The sequence below is a fragment of the Lampetra planeri genome, chromosome 3, assembly GCF_965212315.1.
Source record: "Lampetra planeri chromosome 3, kcLamPlan1.2.h2, whole genome shotgun sequence".
Lineage (NCBI taxonomy): Eukaryota > Metazoa > Chordata > Hyperoartia > Petromyzontiformes > Petromyzontidae > Lampetra > Lampetra planeri.
The window spans coordinates 19,415,503-19,431,257 of record NC_136109.1 but is presented as its reverse complement, the minus strand read 5'-3'; positions in this window follow the sequence as shown (position 1 = coordinate 19,431,257).

Below are 15,755 nucleotides of genomic sequence, written 5' to 3'. Positions count from 1 at the left end.
CATGTCAATATACAGCAGCGGTGGCCAATCCATGGATCGCAATCCATAGGTGGATCACAAATTATTTTTTGCGTGGATTTCAGGACAAATGAGAAACAAACACTTAACATAAGCACACAGCAATGTTCGTCACCGCTGATGGCGAATACAAATCCTCACTTTAAGGATTCATACGTAAAAAAACAAAAAAACCTTCCACCAATAAATGCCGCTATTACTTTGTCTATAGTATATTACAGGGGCCAACCATCCCATTATTGGTGATAGCTTTGCTGTGGATCGCAAATCCCCCTGAGATCCCCCAACATGGATTACAGTGCTTGGTGTAATGGCCACCACCGATATTCTACAGGGGAAATAACCCAAAATCAATATAGAATTTCTGGTAGAGATATACACCTCACATTGTACGTTCTGGGCTGTTCTGCATACTGTTTGAAGTTTCAGGAATTTTAAAAAATGTTGACATAAAAAACATTGTCAGTCAAAGCGCTCCGATGATGTCACTGCATTTACATGTTAAAATGTATGGGAGCGATTTCACATTTATGTCATGAGTGTTATAACACACTTCATCCTACCTTTAAAATATCCCTTTTTAATAATTTTACAAAGTTTCAAACTCATATCAGACATCCCAGGACACACAGCCTAGGTGTGTATCCACAATATAAGTGCTTATCAGATTTTTGGGTTGCATATTTCTTTGACCTGATAATAACAATATTCACATACACAATTTAGTTTGAGCGATACTGATGGAACTGTAATTGCAATCTCAATTCATCTTTAACTCCTGGTGCGATTGTCAGCATTTGCGGTGGTAATGTGCACGTGTTCATGGTTCCCGGTGTCTTCTGTCCACATCCCCCGTGCTTGTGATGCCAAAGCGACCCCCAGCAGCCACCGCCCCCTCAATTATTGACTGTCGTTTTTGGGGGCTCGTCCGGGACGCTTGAGCGTCAGCCTCCCCCAGTGATGGCCGAGACACTTTGAGCCGTAGCTTGTGAGGCAGCGCACTGCGAGGGGTTTCTGGCCAGGGACGACTTGAGGGTGCGTCGTCCGCTCTGTCCATCACAAACCCATGGGGGTGATTGTCATCCCCATTGCAGTCTTGTGAGGTCATGGAGTCAGACCAGGGAAGATCTTCGTCGTTGTGTCCGTATTTTGCCCCGCCAGAGTGTTTCCCCCCGTGATTGTTTGATTCTGTGCTCCAGCGTCTTTTCCCAGGCGAGTTTCCTTCTAAATTCCATTTTCTCTCTTTGTGGGTGTCAGCCATCTCAGCACAGCATCTGATGTTTGGTTTCTCCACCGACCAGTTGTAGAACCTTTCCGCGCATTTGTCTGTCTTTTCAATCCACTCTCTTTGTCCCCGTACACCTCCGAGCCCGTTTAAAATCACACTTGTCCATATCTCTGGGCTGATGTCCTCCGTCTCTCCTCCCACAGATTTCTTTTCTCCATCTGCTAGAGAAAGAGAAAAATCAGTCAAAAGTTAAAATATGGGAAGTTGACCAGGTGGCACAGGGGGCGAACACCATGTCAGAACACTCAGTCATTAACTGCTGAAATCCTGGATTTGAATCTGTGGGTTTCAGCCACATGTGATTAAGTTGAATATTTCACACTAGGTGAGTTAAAGGTCAAAGTACAGTTATCTGTGACTGCACAAAACAAGCCATAATTAAATATAGATTTTCGCTTTTTTCACTTCATTTTAGATTTTTAAAATTAAGAATTCAGTTTAAGAGGTGACATGTATAGAGTATATAGAATAAGGGTGCCTATAGTGTATAAAATAGACCCATGGAGTCATCTCCCGTAGCTGCTCTCTGACACAAAGCAGTGCACTGCTTACTTTGAGAGTTTTGAATGACAATTTTTTCATCTCACAACACATTACACCAATGGAAAGAAAATCTTGAAAAATCACCAAACAAATTAAGTCAAAGTGTTGCCATGCTGAAATGAGTATAAATATTGAATGATTGCAGATGAGATGCTAAATTATATCTTATGTTAAAGCAGTTTCAACGTCATTTTAAAACACACAAATGGTCAAAGCACTTCACGTGCAGGTACCGGGTGGATTTTTCCATCACGGGACTGTGAATGATGGTGATGTCTCGAGGAGGCCATCATCCACAAGTGGATAGCTTATGGATGATGGTGACGGTGATGATGATTACGATGATACATGATGCTGCTTCAGCGGGAAATGCTCACCATGCTCCTCCCAGCGTCCTCGTTTGGCTTCCGGAGTGGAGTTGCCCTGGCACGCGCCCTCGATGGCACGGGTGGTAGGTGACCCCTCCCCACCTCCCCCAAGACCTCCGACCTCTGGGGACTGACGATCGCCCGTCCAAGGATTCCATCCCCGGACCCTGTCGTATAAGCGGGCGGCGTCCTCTTGTTTGTTGCGGTGCTGGTTTTTGTCATATGGGTGGTGCTGTTGGTCATGGCTGTTGTCTTGCTGGTGGTCGTAGTGCTGCGGCATGGACGGACGGACAGGCGAAGGGCTCTTGACGTCCTCCCCGTGCAAAAGGCCACAGCGGAGTCTAAGTGAAATAAGCTCCGTCTAGAGAGGGAGAGAGAGCAAAGGGAGTGTTCACATTACTGCGTAGGGTTTCAGCGGATTGTGCTGTACAGCGCCACATGCCGTGGGCTCACAGCACACGGAGCAAAACATTGCACATCATGCCAAACGAAGCAAAGTACAAACTCAAAACACATCAGAGAGCTAAGAGAGAGAGGGGGGGGTTCAACATGTGAAGGCGATTTTCACAGATGCAATCCCGATTGAACTAGAAATCAATTCAGTCTGCTCGCTACCCTGAGCGTCTCGCACAGCTGAAGGACACATCGTTTGCCAAGAGTGGCATGTGCATTTGCGAAGGCGAATACAGGCAACGGCGGCGGTGCAGTGGTTACCACGCACGCACACTTGAGTACACGTATGATGCGTGCACGTGTCAAGGCGTATCGGTGCCTGATTGGTCGACTTAACTTGTGGGTGGGGATTACGTGATGATGATGATGTGACACTGGTAGAAGTTCTATCCAGCACCACTGAGGATTGATTAGTGTTTCTAGAGACGACGGCTCATTGGTAACAAACATAATCAACCCTTATGTGATTTGCGACCCAGGTATTTGGTTATTTTGCAGGTATTGGACTATTAATGCTTGCCATAGTCTCATGTTGTCATGGTATGATGATGCCGTGTTGTAGTCATACAATGCTGCCATGGTGCCGTTAGCTCGTGAAGTCATGTTGTAATAGGGTCAGGGTCTCATGGACTTGTGGTCTTCATGTTAACATCATGCCGTGGTTTCGTGGTCTCATGGTGTCATCATGTCATGTTCCGCACTACCGATTAGCACGGTTGGCTACGCGAAAGAAATTCAACATGCACACGTACATGTTCTTGTGCTGCAGTGGCCTTATGGGCTCATGCTGACATGGCAGTGCTGTGGCACCATGGTGTGACACTATCATGGTCTCATCATGTTCTTGTTACATCATTTATTGTGGCATGATGCTGCCGCGTGGCCGTGTGCCGTCGGTTTCCATGGTGTCGTGATCTCGTGACACCGTGTGTTGTGGTGTGACGCCGGTGTGATGCCGGTGAGACAAGGCTGCTGTGCGGTGTGGTATGGCGGCACCCACCTTGAGCCGAGCGTTCTCGTCGAGGAGGCCGAGCACGCGCGTCTCCAGCACGAGGTCGTTGAGTCTCCGCTTCTCGCGCGACCGCTTGGCCGCCTCGTTGTTCTTCCTGCGCTTGTCCCAGTACGACGCGTCCTTCTTCTCCGACGGGGTGAACTCGCGCTTGCGCCGCCCGGAGGCAGACGAAGCCAATGATCTCTGCGACCCCTGGGACTCCTCAGAGGCCTGGGAAACCAGTAGAACTGCATCGTCAGGTTCCTCGTTGCTGCAGAAGACCTGGGTAGTTGTGGCCTGGGCTATATGGGGGGTCTCCGATGTCGCGGACACCTGTTGAACACGAGTCCTCTGGGAGACCACAATATGAGGTTTCTTTTGGTCGGAGAGCCGAGATGCTTCGTGAGTGCTTTGTGAAACTTGGAGCTCCCCAAGGTCCTGGGATTCCAGCGAGCCCACGGACTTCTGGGAACTCTGGGAAAGCTTTGGGACTTGGGACCCTGGAGACGAGTGGGAATCGTCGAGGTTGTGAGACACTTCTGGGAATTGGGAGACGTGGGTTTGATAGACCTGTGAGTCTTGGGAGACTTTTGGTAGCCTTCCTTCGCGGGGACATCTTGAGATGCACGATTCTTGACGGACCTGAGATTGCCTCGAGAATGTTGGTTCCTGGGATACTTTTGGGACCCTGGAGAGCACTGAGACCTGGAAACCCTGAGTCACCTGTAAAGTCTCACTTGCTTGGGAAACTTGAGATTCTTGTGGGCCCTGAGTGTCCTCTGGGACCTGAGCTCCGCTGAGTTCGCCGTAGTCGTGGCTTTGGCTTTGTTGTAGCCGTGTGTTCTGAGAAACCTGAGAATCTACGGAACCTGAGTGAACTTCACGTCCATGGGAAATCCGGCGCAGGGGTTCCATGGAGACCTGACCATGGGAGGCTCTTGAATCGTGTGAGTCACGGGAGACCTGGGATTCTACAGAGACGTGATTTGAGTCCCGGAGATCCTGCTGCTGCTGCTGCTGCTGATTGTGATGTTCCTGCCGATGCTGTTCAGTCTCCTGACTTTGCTGCTGCCGTGAAGACTCTTGATTCTGCTGTTGCTGATGTTGATGATTGAGCTGTTGCTGCTTTTGATGCTTAAACCACTTTTGCTGCCGTTCCTCTTGACGTTTTGGAATGTTCTGATGCTTCTCCTGCTGCTGCTCCTCTTGTCGACTGTCCAGCCTGGGCCCTTCACGAGTGTTCTGCTGATGCTGTTGATTCTGCTCTTGCAACTGTTGCTGTTCCTTCAGCTCTAGATTCTGCTCTTGAAACTTCCGATGCTGCTGCTGCTGTTGATGGATCAGCTGTTGTTGATGCTGTTTATTCTGCTGCTGTTGTTCTTCTGAATCGTTCTGTTTCCGCTTCCGAGCGTTCTGATGTTCTCCTGCTGTCTCTGCTGCTCTCTGCTGCTTTTGCTGGTGCTCATAGTTCTGCTGCCACTGCTCACGATGTGTCAGCTGTTCTTGCTGCTGTTGCTCGTGTTGCTGCACCTGAAGGTGTTGATTATGCTGCTGTTTGTCGTGGTGATTTTCTTGCTGCTGCTGTTGCTTTTGATTCTGCTGTCTACGTTGTTGTTGTTGCCACTTCAGCTGCTTCTGCTGTTGAGATTGCTGCGTATGATGCTGCTGTTGTTTTTGCTGCTGCTGCTGTTGTTGTTGTTGTTGTTCATGATCAGGGTTTTGGGATTGTTGATGCGTTTGTTTCTGTTGCTGCTGTTGATGCTGCTGTTGCTGCTGCTGTTGCTGCTGATGCTGTTGTTGGTGCTGTTGCTGCTGCTGTTGCTGCTGTTGATGCTTCTGTTGTTGTTGCTGCTGGTGGTGCTGCTGCTGTTGCTGCTGCTGCTGTTGCTGCTGTTGATGCTGCTGTTGTTGTTGCTGCTGGTGGTGCTGCTGCTGTTGCTGTTGTTGCTGCTGTTGATGCTGCTGTTGTTGCTGTTGCTGCTGCTGTTGATGCTGCTGTTGTTGCTGTTGCTGCTGGTGGTGCTGCTGTTGCTGCTGCTGCTGCTGTTCTTGATAGTTGGGGTTCCGGAATTGTTGATGTTGATTCTTCTGCTGCTGGTGTTGTGGTTGCTGTTGTTGATCGGGGATCCAGGATTGTTGAATTTGCAGCTGCTGCTGCTGCTTTTTCTGCCATATATGCCCTTCCTGCTGCTGATCTTGACACATCAGCCCTTTCTGATGCTGATCTTGACACATCAGCCCTTCCTGCTGATGATTTTGACACATCAGCCCTTTCTGATGCTCCTGCTCTTGCTTTTGCCACTGCTTCATATTTTCCTGCTGCTGCTGCTGCGGCTGCGGCTGCTGCTGCGGCAGACAAAGACACGGACACACAGAGACAGACACACAACAATGAGGCAACTTGCAGACGAAGGCACTTATTCATGTGAGCAATCAACGGCGTATGGTCATGATACACTGTAGCGAATATAGGGACATCATCAGCAGCAGTACAATTCCTCTCTCTCTCTCTCTTTCGTATGGGAGGAGGGAAAAGCAACAGTTAGTTGTGAAAGACTTTATAGTTGAATGCAATTTTTTGTTGTCCAACCAATCCACGGAGGCGGCAGTGAACGCTGTGTGGATCAGAGCGACATCGTCAGGATGTCGCACGGATGGCGCACTCGCTGGTGTTGCGATTGATGGGTTGGACTTCACCACGGTCGCAAGTTCAGAGATTATTTAACCTTCCACTTGTGGAAGCTGTACGCGCCCATCTCCAACGTTGCGTTCGAGCGCGCTTTAGCGAGGCATGTATGTATGCTGAACTTCTTTCGCACCTCACATAGGCAACCGTGATAATCGCAGGTCCAGAGTTCGGGGAGAAGCCCCGTGCTTCCACAGTCTGCTCCTTAACGAGGAGTTTATCCCAGTCGCTGCAGCCGCCCCAGGATTCCGTCAACCGAGTGTCTGATTGTGAGCACCAATGTTTTAATTTTCGGCTGCTACAGCGCATTTGCGATGAGGAAACGGGGACTTTATTTCTCAACGAGTTTGTGCCGGGCCACGGGTGGACTGGAGTCGGCACGTGACATGTAGCCACTGCCATAGCAACAGGTATACTGGATGTGGTGCGGAAATATTCGTCGGGTCACTGACCCATACGGACCTGAATGAAATTTTGCAACTGTGTTCACTTGGTACAACAGGGGCCTGGAATTATGGATTTCTATATAGCTAAAATAAAAAAAGCGTTTATTTGAAGTGTCTGCTTCACACAGAGCACACTGAGTCTTGGTTGGTCATGTGACCTTTTTTGAACGGGAAGCTGCCCTCCCGGTTGCCCACTCTAGGAGCCAGTGATCAGATTTGACCAGATTTGGACAAAATACATCTGTCACGATTAAAACAGTGGTTGCTGGTAATTTGAAAGGAGCACACTCAGTGTCCCTTCAAAAACACTGAAAGTGAAAATAAAATTTCCACTGATTTTTGTCGAGATTAAATGTTTTGCAATTGGCATATGAGATCGCTTAAGCTACATAGATTAAATTGCAGCTGTCTGTTCCATCCACCACCAACGCAATTACAGTTATCGCCCACACTACCAACATCCCAACCACTGCTACCACCAACAATAGCAAAAAGGCACCACCCATTTAAGGCTGCGTCAACCTAGGCGAGGCCCAGGACCGGTTCACATAATCAGTCTCTGGCAATGGTGGCCATAGAGCGGGAATCGAACTCGGGTCGCCAGGTTCGTAGCGCAGCGCACTAACCGCTACACCGTCGCTCCGTCAACATAACGGGCAACCTTGCAACGAGACTCTGTGCTTGTGCACTGTCGCAGGGCGAATCCACGATCGCAGTTGGCAATCGCGTATCGTAACCGCCACCGTGTTGTTCGTGAGATCATCCGAGTGATTGATTGCCAGCCTGTATCACTTTAGAGGCCTACGTGAAGTGTTGAAGGCTCGCCCGTGGAAGCCAGGTATGTGTTGGTTTAATTGAGATGACTGGCAGATGCACCTGTCTGTTGCACTCTCCCCCCCCCCAACTGCGCCACCTTGCTGTTGTGTATTCATTCGTGTGACGCTCTGCTTCGCTGTCTCCTCGTGCTTGCTCAAGGACAGCTGCTGCCAACTGCCCGGTCGCGCCTTTGTCTGACCAGCCCTCCTCCACTGACATTACCGGCGCGATATCAATCTGGTGGCTTTGTTTTGTTTGGTGGAAAACGCAAAAGTGGCCGATAGTTCCCATGGAAAGTGCCCGCGTTACCAGTGAGACGTGAATAACACCCGCTGTCGAGTAAAACTGAGCTGCACAATCGCCACGTTGGGTTAGAGCGGTTATTTTTTTTTTTAAAGCCTCATTACGCATTGGGTTTCCACGGTGAACCGAACCCAGACATCTTTCTCAGTCGGCTAGTTCGACCAAAATCGCGCAGTTTGACTGTGTACAGTTCCAACACAATGCCGGCACCAGATCTCATTCCTGGTGCACGAACACAGATGCCAATTCCCAGACACTGGGTTAAAAAAAAACCCAGACAGGTGGAAGCCTTATTTATGCACCATTTAGCGACCCCGGTGTTGTGAGATTGGAAGAATGCCACCACGACAGTGTTGGAAATGCAACAACAACAACATTGATTGTCAGCATGTAATTCTGATTGTGAATTTATTGTTTATTTTCATGATCGAATTTCTCCTGCGGCTATTCCTTTCCGCCAGTTCGAGTGAGCCCTCAGCTCGCAATCAGAAGGTTGCAAGTTGGTCGGTTTGGTCTATCATCCTTGCAGGGGTTTGATTTTTAAAAAATGCGTAAAAATTCTTGGGAGGTTAACAGTGGCCATAAACTATCCGCCAGTGAAGCTCCTTTGTGCTGGGAAACATTTCATATCGGGTGATAGGTCGCGACCACATTCCCACATCACATAGCCACTTAACAAGAGTCTAACCGCTGATGACATCCACACACCACGGGCTACGCGGCGCAACGGAGCGTACACACACACACACATCGCCATGAAGTGACACACGCACACTCATCTGTAACACAGAAATCTGCTGTCTAGCCATCCAGACGATTAGAGCAAGTGCTGTTAGCAAGCGCCTATTAAGACCAGCACGGCGCACGTGAAGGAGCGGTGTGGCCGCATTGTGTCCCCGTTTCTGCTGATTTCACACCCCACAGGGGCACTCTTTTAATGACGGAAGGACCTGACAAAGGCGGGTTCCAGATACCGCCTGCAACTGGTACCACACCAGTGGCCATGCAGCAGGGTATCGAACCCAAACGTCTGAAATCTAATTCTAGATTTGAAGCTTTCGTGACTGCAAGGATTCATATTCTTAGGTTTTTTCGGTAAAGTCACGTAGGTAAAAAGTTAAAATTAATAAATAATAAAATAAAAATCACGACGTTTCGGAGGCAACACAAGCTTCCGAGATAACAAGGTAATACACAAGGACTGTTTTCTTGGAATTTCTCTTACTTGATGCAGCAGTCGTGGCTGTGACGGTTCCACCTGAAGACGGAAGCTTGTGTTGCCTCCGAAACGTCGTGATTTTTATTTTATTTTTTATTTTACTTTTATTAATTTTTTTTTACCTACGCGACTTTACTGAAACAACCCAAACGTCTGAAGTCTAACCACAGCGGGTGAACCGCCGTGCCGCCACTGATCCCCGCAAAGACAAAATGAGTTCCCCGCGTAGCATTTAGCAGAACTGTTGGTGCCGTAATGCCACTCTCTAAACATTAATTAGATCAGACACAGAGACTCGCACATTTCACTACACAGACACACTCCTAGACACTTGCATACACGGAGACACATTCACACGCACACCTGCAAATACACCCACGCCACACACGAAGACACAGACTCACACCGCACACAACGTGCACACGGACTCGCAGACACACAAACCAATGGGCGCACATCGACTTACCTCTCCGGAGTGTCCCATCTGTGAGTGAGCGTGCTCGTAGTCGCTCTTGCCGTGGCGCTAACCCTTTATAGGAGGGTGCTGGTGGGTGGGTGGGGGTGCAGGGTCTGTGTGTGTGTACGGGGATCTATATACAGGGTGGGTGTGCAGTGCGCGTGTGTGTGTGGGGGGGCTTATATTCAGTACTTATTATATGAGGGCGGGGGTGTACGATGTGTGTGGATGCAGTGTGTGTGGGCGTGAAGTGGGGTGGTTAGCGCGCTGCGCTCAGAGCCCAGACAACCGGGTTCGATTCCCGCCCACGGCCAACACCAGTGATGATTTTCAGAACCGGTCATGGACCTCCCCTAGGTCGACTCAGCCTCAACTGAGTATCATCTGGTGCGGTGTGTAAACATCACCGCTGGGTAGACAAAGGCGGTCGGGCGTCCTTCTGGCGATACTACCCTGTTTCGGCCTTAATAGGTGCTCGCAAATCGCACTTGCCCCCAACACTTTTCTTAAGGCTATACGGGGGATATTTGTCTTGTTAATGTTATAGTGGTATTCTGTGTGCGTGGCTGGGCAGTGTGCAGTTGTATGTGTTCGTCGAGAGTGTTTGTCTATAGTGTGAGCGTTGTGTCTGCAGAGTATGTGTGTGTGTATTGTTCCACTGATGCGTGCACTGCCCCTCGGCCCTGGTCACACGAGTCGAATTGTCGGCGGCAGTGGCTCTAATATCATTGGCACGTGGTATCTGAAACTGCCCTAGGTCAACTCAACCGTACGTGAATATCTGCTGCAGTGATATGATAACATTGGAACTTTGAAGACAAAGGGGGCTGAGCACGACGCCTCGAATTCTCCCCTGGCCTTAATAGGTGCTCACTAACCGGCATAGGCTCTAACGGTGTACAAGGCTAGACGGATGAGTGTTGCCGCTGTGCGTTGCGATGTGTTTGCAGGGTGGTTGCACACTGGTTCCGCTCCGCACCCAGCGACCTGAGTTCGATTCCCAACCACGGGCTAACATCAGTGGTGAACAAATCTCGGACTTCCCCTAGCTCGACTCAGCCTGAAATTAGTATTTAGTGGAGTGTATAAACATCGCCACTAGAGAGACAAAGGCGGCCGGGCGTGGTGCTGGCCACCCACCTCCTCGTGTGCCGTGTCGGCCTTCATAGGCATTCGCTAACAGCGCATGCCCCAGGAGTCTGTTACTGCGTTTGTTGCACGATGTGTGTGCCATGTTTGCGTGCTACTGCCGTGATTGTATTGAGGTGTGCGCTGTGGTCACGAGCTTGACGTTGTAGTGAAGCGAGAATGATGACCTCTCAGCTCGCTGGATGGGGGACGCCTTCGTTAGCGAGGGATCGTAGGGGATGCCCGGGCCTGGCCTGCCATTGGTCCAGGAGTCACAGCGAAATGCAGCGACATGCCAGTTTCTCGTGTTCTCCGCTCATCGTGGATGTTGTCATCGCATGCGCGATTAAAACGGCGTAATTGCGTCGTTCACTTGGATTGCCAATTCTATGAACGTTGGTCAAGCGTTTGCCATCTTAGATGGGGGGCACCAGCGAAGTCAAATATTTGGTCTGGACCGATGCCACAGCAGCTGCAGGGGTCACAGTGCCGCGCCGTGCCCATTTCCCCTCGGCATCGGGAGGAGGGAGGGGGGTAGGGGCAGATGGCGACCCCAGCTGCAAAATTGGATCAAATTCTTCCTTGCACCTTAAAATAGCCAGTCAAGACTGTGGTTCTCTTTGTGGATGTGAAGGGGATATCCTGGGTGGGCACCCACTACCAGAGTGAAAACATGGCAGGCTTCCCTTACAGATGACCAGCCAGTGATCAAGTGGACAGATTAGCTCCACGGTAGGTCATTTGGCAAGCACATGGGCTCGCATTCACTTCCCCTCCACGGTAGAATTCTTTAGAACAGTTTTTTGTATTTAGTTTGTTGTCCTACCCCCGCACCTCCGATTAGCACGGTTGGCGACATACGTTGGCGACAGATCTCCAACATGCATACAATCATAGGTATAGTCCAACTGATGTTTGTGTTGTTCGCAGCTCGCACGAACCCAGCACGTGTGGGATGCGCCCAGGACTCACACAGCCCCTGTCACATCGCGGAGTAAACGGGAGCTAACCCCCTTGGGACGCTCCAAGGCACGCAGGGCCCTCCTCTTCCAGCCGGGTTTCTCCAGCTCAGCGGCACAGAATACTGTGGAGACTGTATCACCACGCTCGGCACGCCACATCCAATATCTTTATCGCGTCACGTCTGTGGCTACTCGCAGCCTGCCTCGTCCGTGCAGTGTCTACCGGCGAGACAGAACATATTTAATGAGAAATTAAACCCGGGGGGCGCTTGGGGGCGAGTACCGGAATGTTGGGAAGCCACACCCTGTAAATGGGTTCCTGGAAAGAATTATATCTCACGTCATCTCGCAAAGCACGCCGACGAGAAGCTTGCGAAACCCATCTACTGCAGTGTAGTAACGACGATTCACCTGTTTTTAAATCCTTTATATTAAGTTCGCTTGCTTGCTTACGACCGTGCAAATCTTTCGGTCGTTTTTTAACCCACTTCCCGTGATCCAATCGAGCTGACATTTTCCACACAGACTCGTTGTGCGTGACAATTAATGTTCGTGAAACATGTTTTCCAAAATTTTACACTTTTTAGGACAAAAATATTATATTTAATTACCAATTGCTTAATGGTGCAATGCAATCATCTGACCCATAGGTGGCAGCCATCTCAAGCCAGAGGACGAGAGGACTCTAGCCGCCACGCATATAAAGGATTTATAGTGAAAAACTTTGTTTTTACGGGTTATACTTGTTTTATCTCACCTGGGGAGGCCCACTGAGCTGTACAGCTCTTTTTCAGAAGCGACCTGGCCACACACGATAGCCCAACGAAGTGGCTTCTCACGTGGACATTTATGTCAACCAAATACTCTACGCGCGTGTTTCTACATGATGAGGGGTAAAACCGGAGGACCCGGAGAAACATCCACGCGACCACGCGGAGACACCGTGAAATCCAAATATACAGCAGGTGTCAGGGTCGGAATTGCACTCACGACCTCCTGTATACCAGGCGAGGCAGTTAACATCTCGACACCGCATTGGTTGGCCCTGAATAGACTCCATATTCTTCCAGCTCACTCCTCTTATCGACATAAAGGCTCAGATAATAGGGAAGAATCGTCACGCCGATTGTTTATTTTGTGCGGATCGTTTTAGGGGAAATGAAAAGTAGAGTATCAGATAATAGGTGTACAAAAAAGAGGACTTGTGATTGAGGAATCAGGCCATGTGCAATCAGTGGGGTCGTGATACAGGCACTGAAGGATCACCGTAATCAGGTTTGCAACAGCAGATTCCGATGATGCCATTGCAATACTCCACGTTTCGGTGTGTAATCAGATTACCGCTCGAACATACCTTCACCGCTGCTGTCATTAACGCTGCCAAATTATATAACGCAGCACACTCTCCTTTGCCAACCAGCTTTAATGTCCCAGACACTGGCCCTTCAGAACGCAGGGGGCAGCTAAAATATTGACCCCCACCCCCCACCCCTTCACCCCCCACCCCCCACCCCCAGCCACAACTCTACTCTGACGAGTTGCCCTAATTCAGAGCGACAACGAAGGGTTTTATAAAACCTAATAACCCACATTCTGTCTTCTTTTTTAAATTATTAACACATAACCTATTGTGGCTTCATTCACTCGCTTGGAAATCCACTTTCGATTAAAAAAAATGAAAGACGTGTCTGCTCCCTGGGGCTGTCTTGTACCGTGGGTTTACTAACTCGGGTAATCCTCCTATTGTCAACACAACCCAGCTTGCTTGGCAATTGGCCTTTTGTGAGTTACCGCATTTTCTGGGCACCCCCCTAATTTAATTCAACAATGCATTGTTTCGTCTTTGTCACTTCTGTAACAATGCCATTCGCCGCACCGTCACCGAAGAGGAAGAGACATTTTTTGGATGCGATGTTCACGGGGATTGAAAATGGATGCTCCAATTCGTGCTGTCCAATAGCTTTAGGCGTGCATTGTGAGCATTAAGACGCTACTTTAATCGCCGAGTCGATGATTCATGAAATTACAAGGTTCGCCAAAGTCTCGGTGTTCATTGTTAATTCCCCGAGGCTCAGAGAGCCCGGCTTGGGCACCCTTGGGGGATCTTACCAAAGTTGCTGCTTACACAATGGACAACGTGGTTCCATGACTCATGTATGGGTCGACTTTTTTTTTTTGGGATATTATATATTTGTGTGAAACAGAAAAAAAAGTCGGCATAACAATGCATTTCATTTAATAAAGCACATTTCTACAAGGATATCCAAGGCGCTGTGCGTCACACAATCATTTCGCCAAGCGGAGGAAAAGCTAGAGAGGCATTAGAGGCGAATCGATGGAACAGAAAACAAGAGGCGGGCTTTTCTATAGCGCCCCACTCACCAAGCAGAAATCCATGACAACACACGAGGCTCGGAGGCCGTGTGTTTTTCCAAAGGTCTATTCGCATTCAAAGACCTATTTATTACGATTGGATTCATTACACAGTCACGTAGGATCAGCTGTTCACCCCGCGCGACACCCCCTAATGAATTTTCAAACAATACAAAAAGACCGTTTACACTTCCATCAGATAATTCCGATATGAATTATTCCGATATGAATGATCTGACCCGTTGTGGAAAATAAACTTAACTTTGTTTTATTTAACCCGCTTTAGAACCACTGAGCTATGTAGATTTTTTTTCCAGAAGCGACCTGGCCACAAATGATAGCCCAACGAAGTGGCTTATGATATGGAGATGTAGAGAGCAAGCCAAATGCTATAAACGCTTGCTGAGTTTAAATGTGGAGCGAAAAACCGGAGGATACAAGAAAATCCACGTGGCCACGGGGAGAGAGAGAACGTGCAAATTCCAAATTTATAGGCGTCAGGATCGGGATCGAAACCACGGCCTCTTGTATACCAGACGAGGTAGTTAACATCTCGCCACCGTGGAAGGACGGAAGGGAGACGACCTAAAGACCTGCACGTGGCGAGAGACTGCGAGGGTTACCACTGCGCCACCATAATCACATTTCACCGGCTTTAACTAAATAACAAAATATTAAACTCTGTGTTCATCATATTCACGAATATGCACGATTTGTATTACGCGACACACAATAAAAAACAACAACAACCGCAGTTTGGCACTAAGTGGCGGTGACGTCACAACAGCGCTTGTGCCAGGCTAGGTACACTTTGTGGATGTGACACACAAATACAGTCCCCCCCCCCCCCCAAGCCTTAACAGACTGTTGGGGCAAGTGTTGTTAGCGAGTAGCACCTATGAACACCGACACGGCACACGAGGAGGTGGGCAGCCAGCACCACGCCCGGCCGCCTTTGTCTCCCCAGTGGCAATTGTTGACACACCGCACCAGGCACTCGTTTTCAGGCTGAGTCGACCTAGAGGAGGCCCAGGACCGGTTAAAATGATCGTCACTTGTAGTCGGTGTGCTGTGAGCGGGAATCGAACTTGGGAAGCCGGGTTCGTAGCGCTAACCACTGCGTCACCGCTGCCCGATAGTGACAAACAGCAAACCACACCGACACACATAGAACTCACTCCCCACACACACAACACAACATCTCCCACATCGCCTGCAATGCAAACATCTCCAGCTTCAACTCTATGCACTCCATACGAGAGACCTTTGTTTTTGGCCTTCATGTCCTACATATATTGCGTAAGAAAGTACGGGCAATTGCTGTTAGAGAGCACCTATTAAGGCCTCCGTGGGGCAAGATGGGGGTTGGGTGAGGCCAATCACCATGGCAAGCCGCCTCTGTCTCTCCCCAGTGCTGACATCTACACATTGCACGGAATTATATGTTTTAGAGGGCGGCCCAATGCAGGATAATAGATTGAGATGTCACCCGCGACTCGAACCCAGGCTGCCGTGTTCATAGCGCGATACGCCAACCAAACTAAACCATTTGTTTTATTTTAGCAGGTAAGGTCCACTGAGCGAAACAGCTCTTTTTCAGAAACGACCTGGCTGTCAAAAACCGAAGTGGCTTATCATCACGTGGGGATGTATAGCGAGCCAAGTGCTATGAACGCGTGATGTCGATTCTAAATGTGGAGGGGG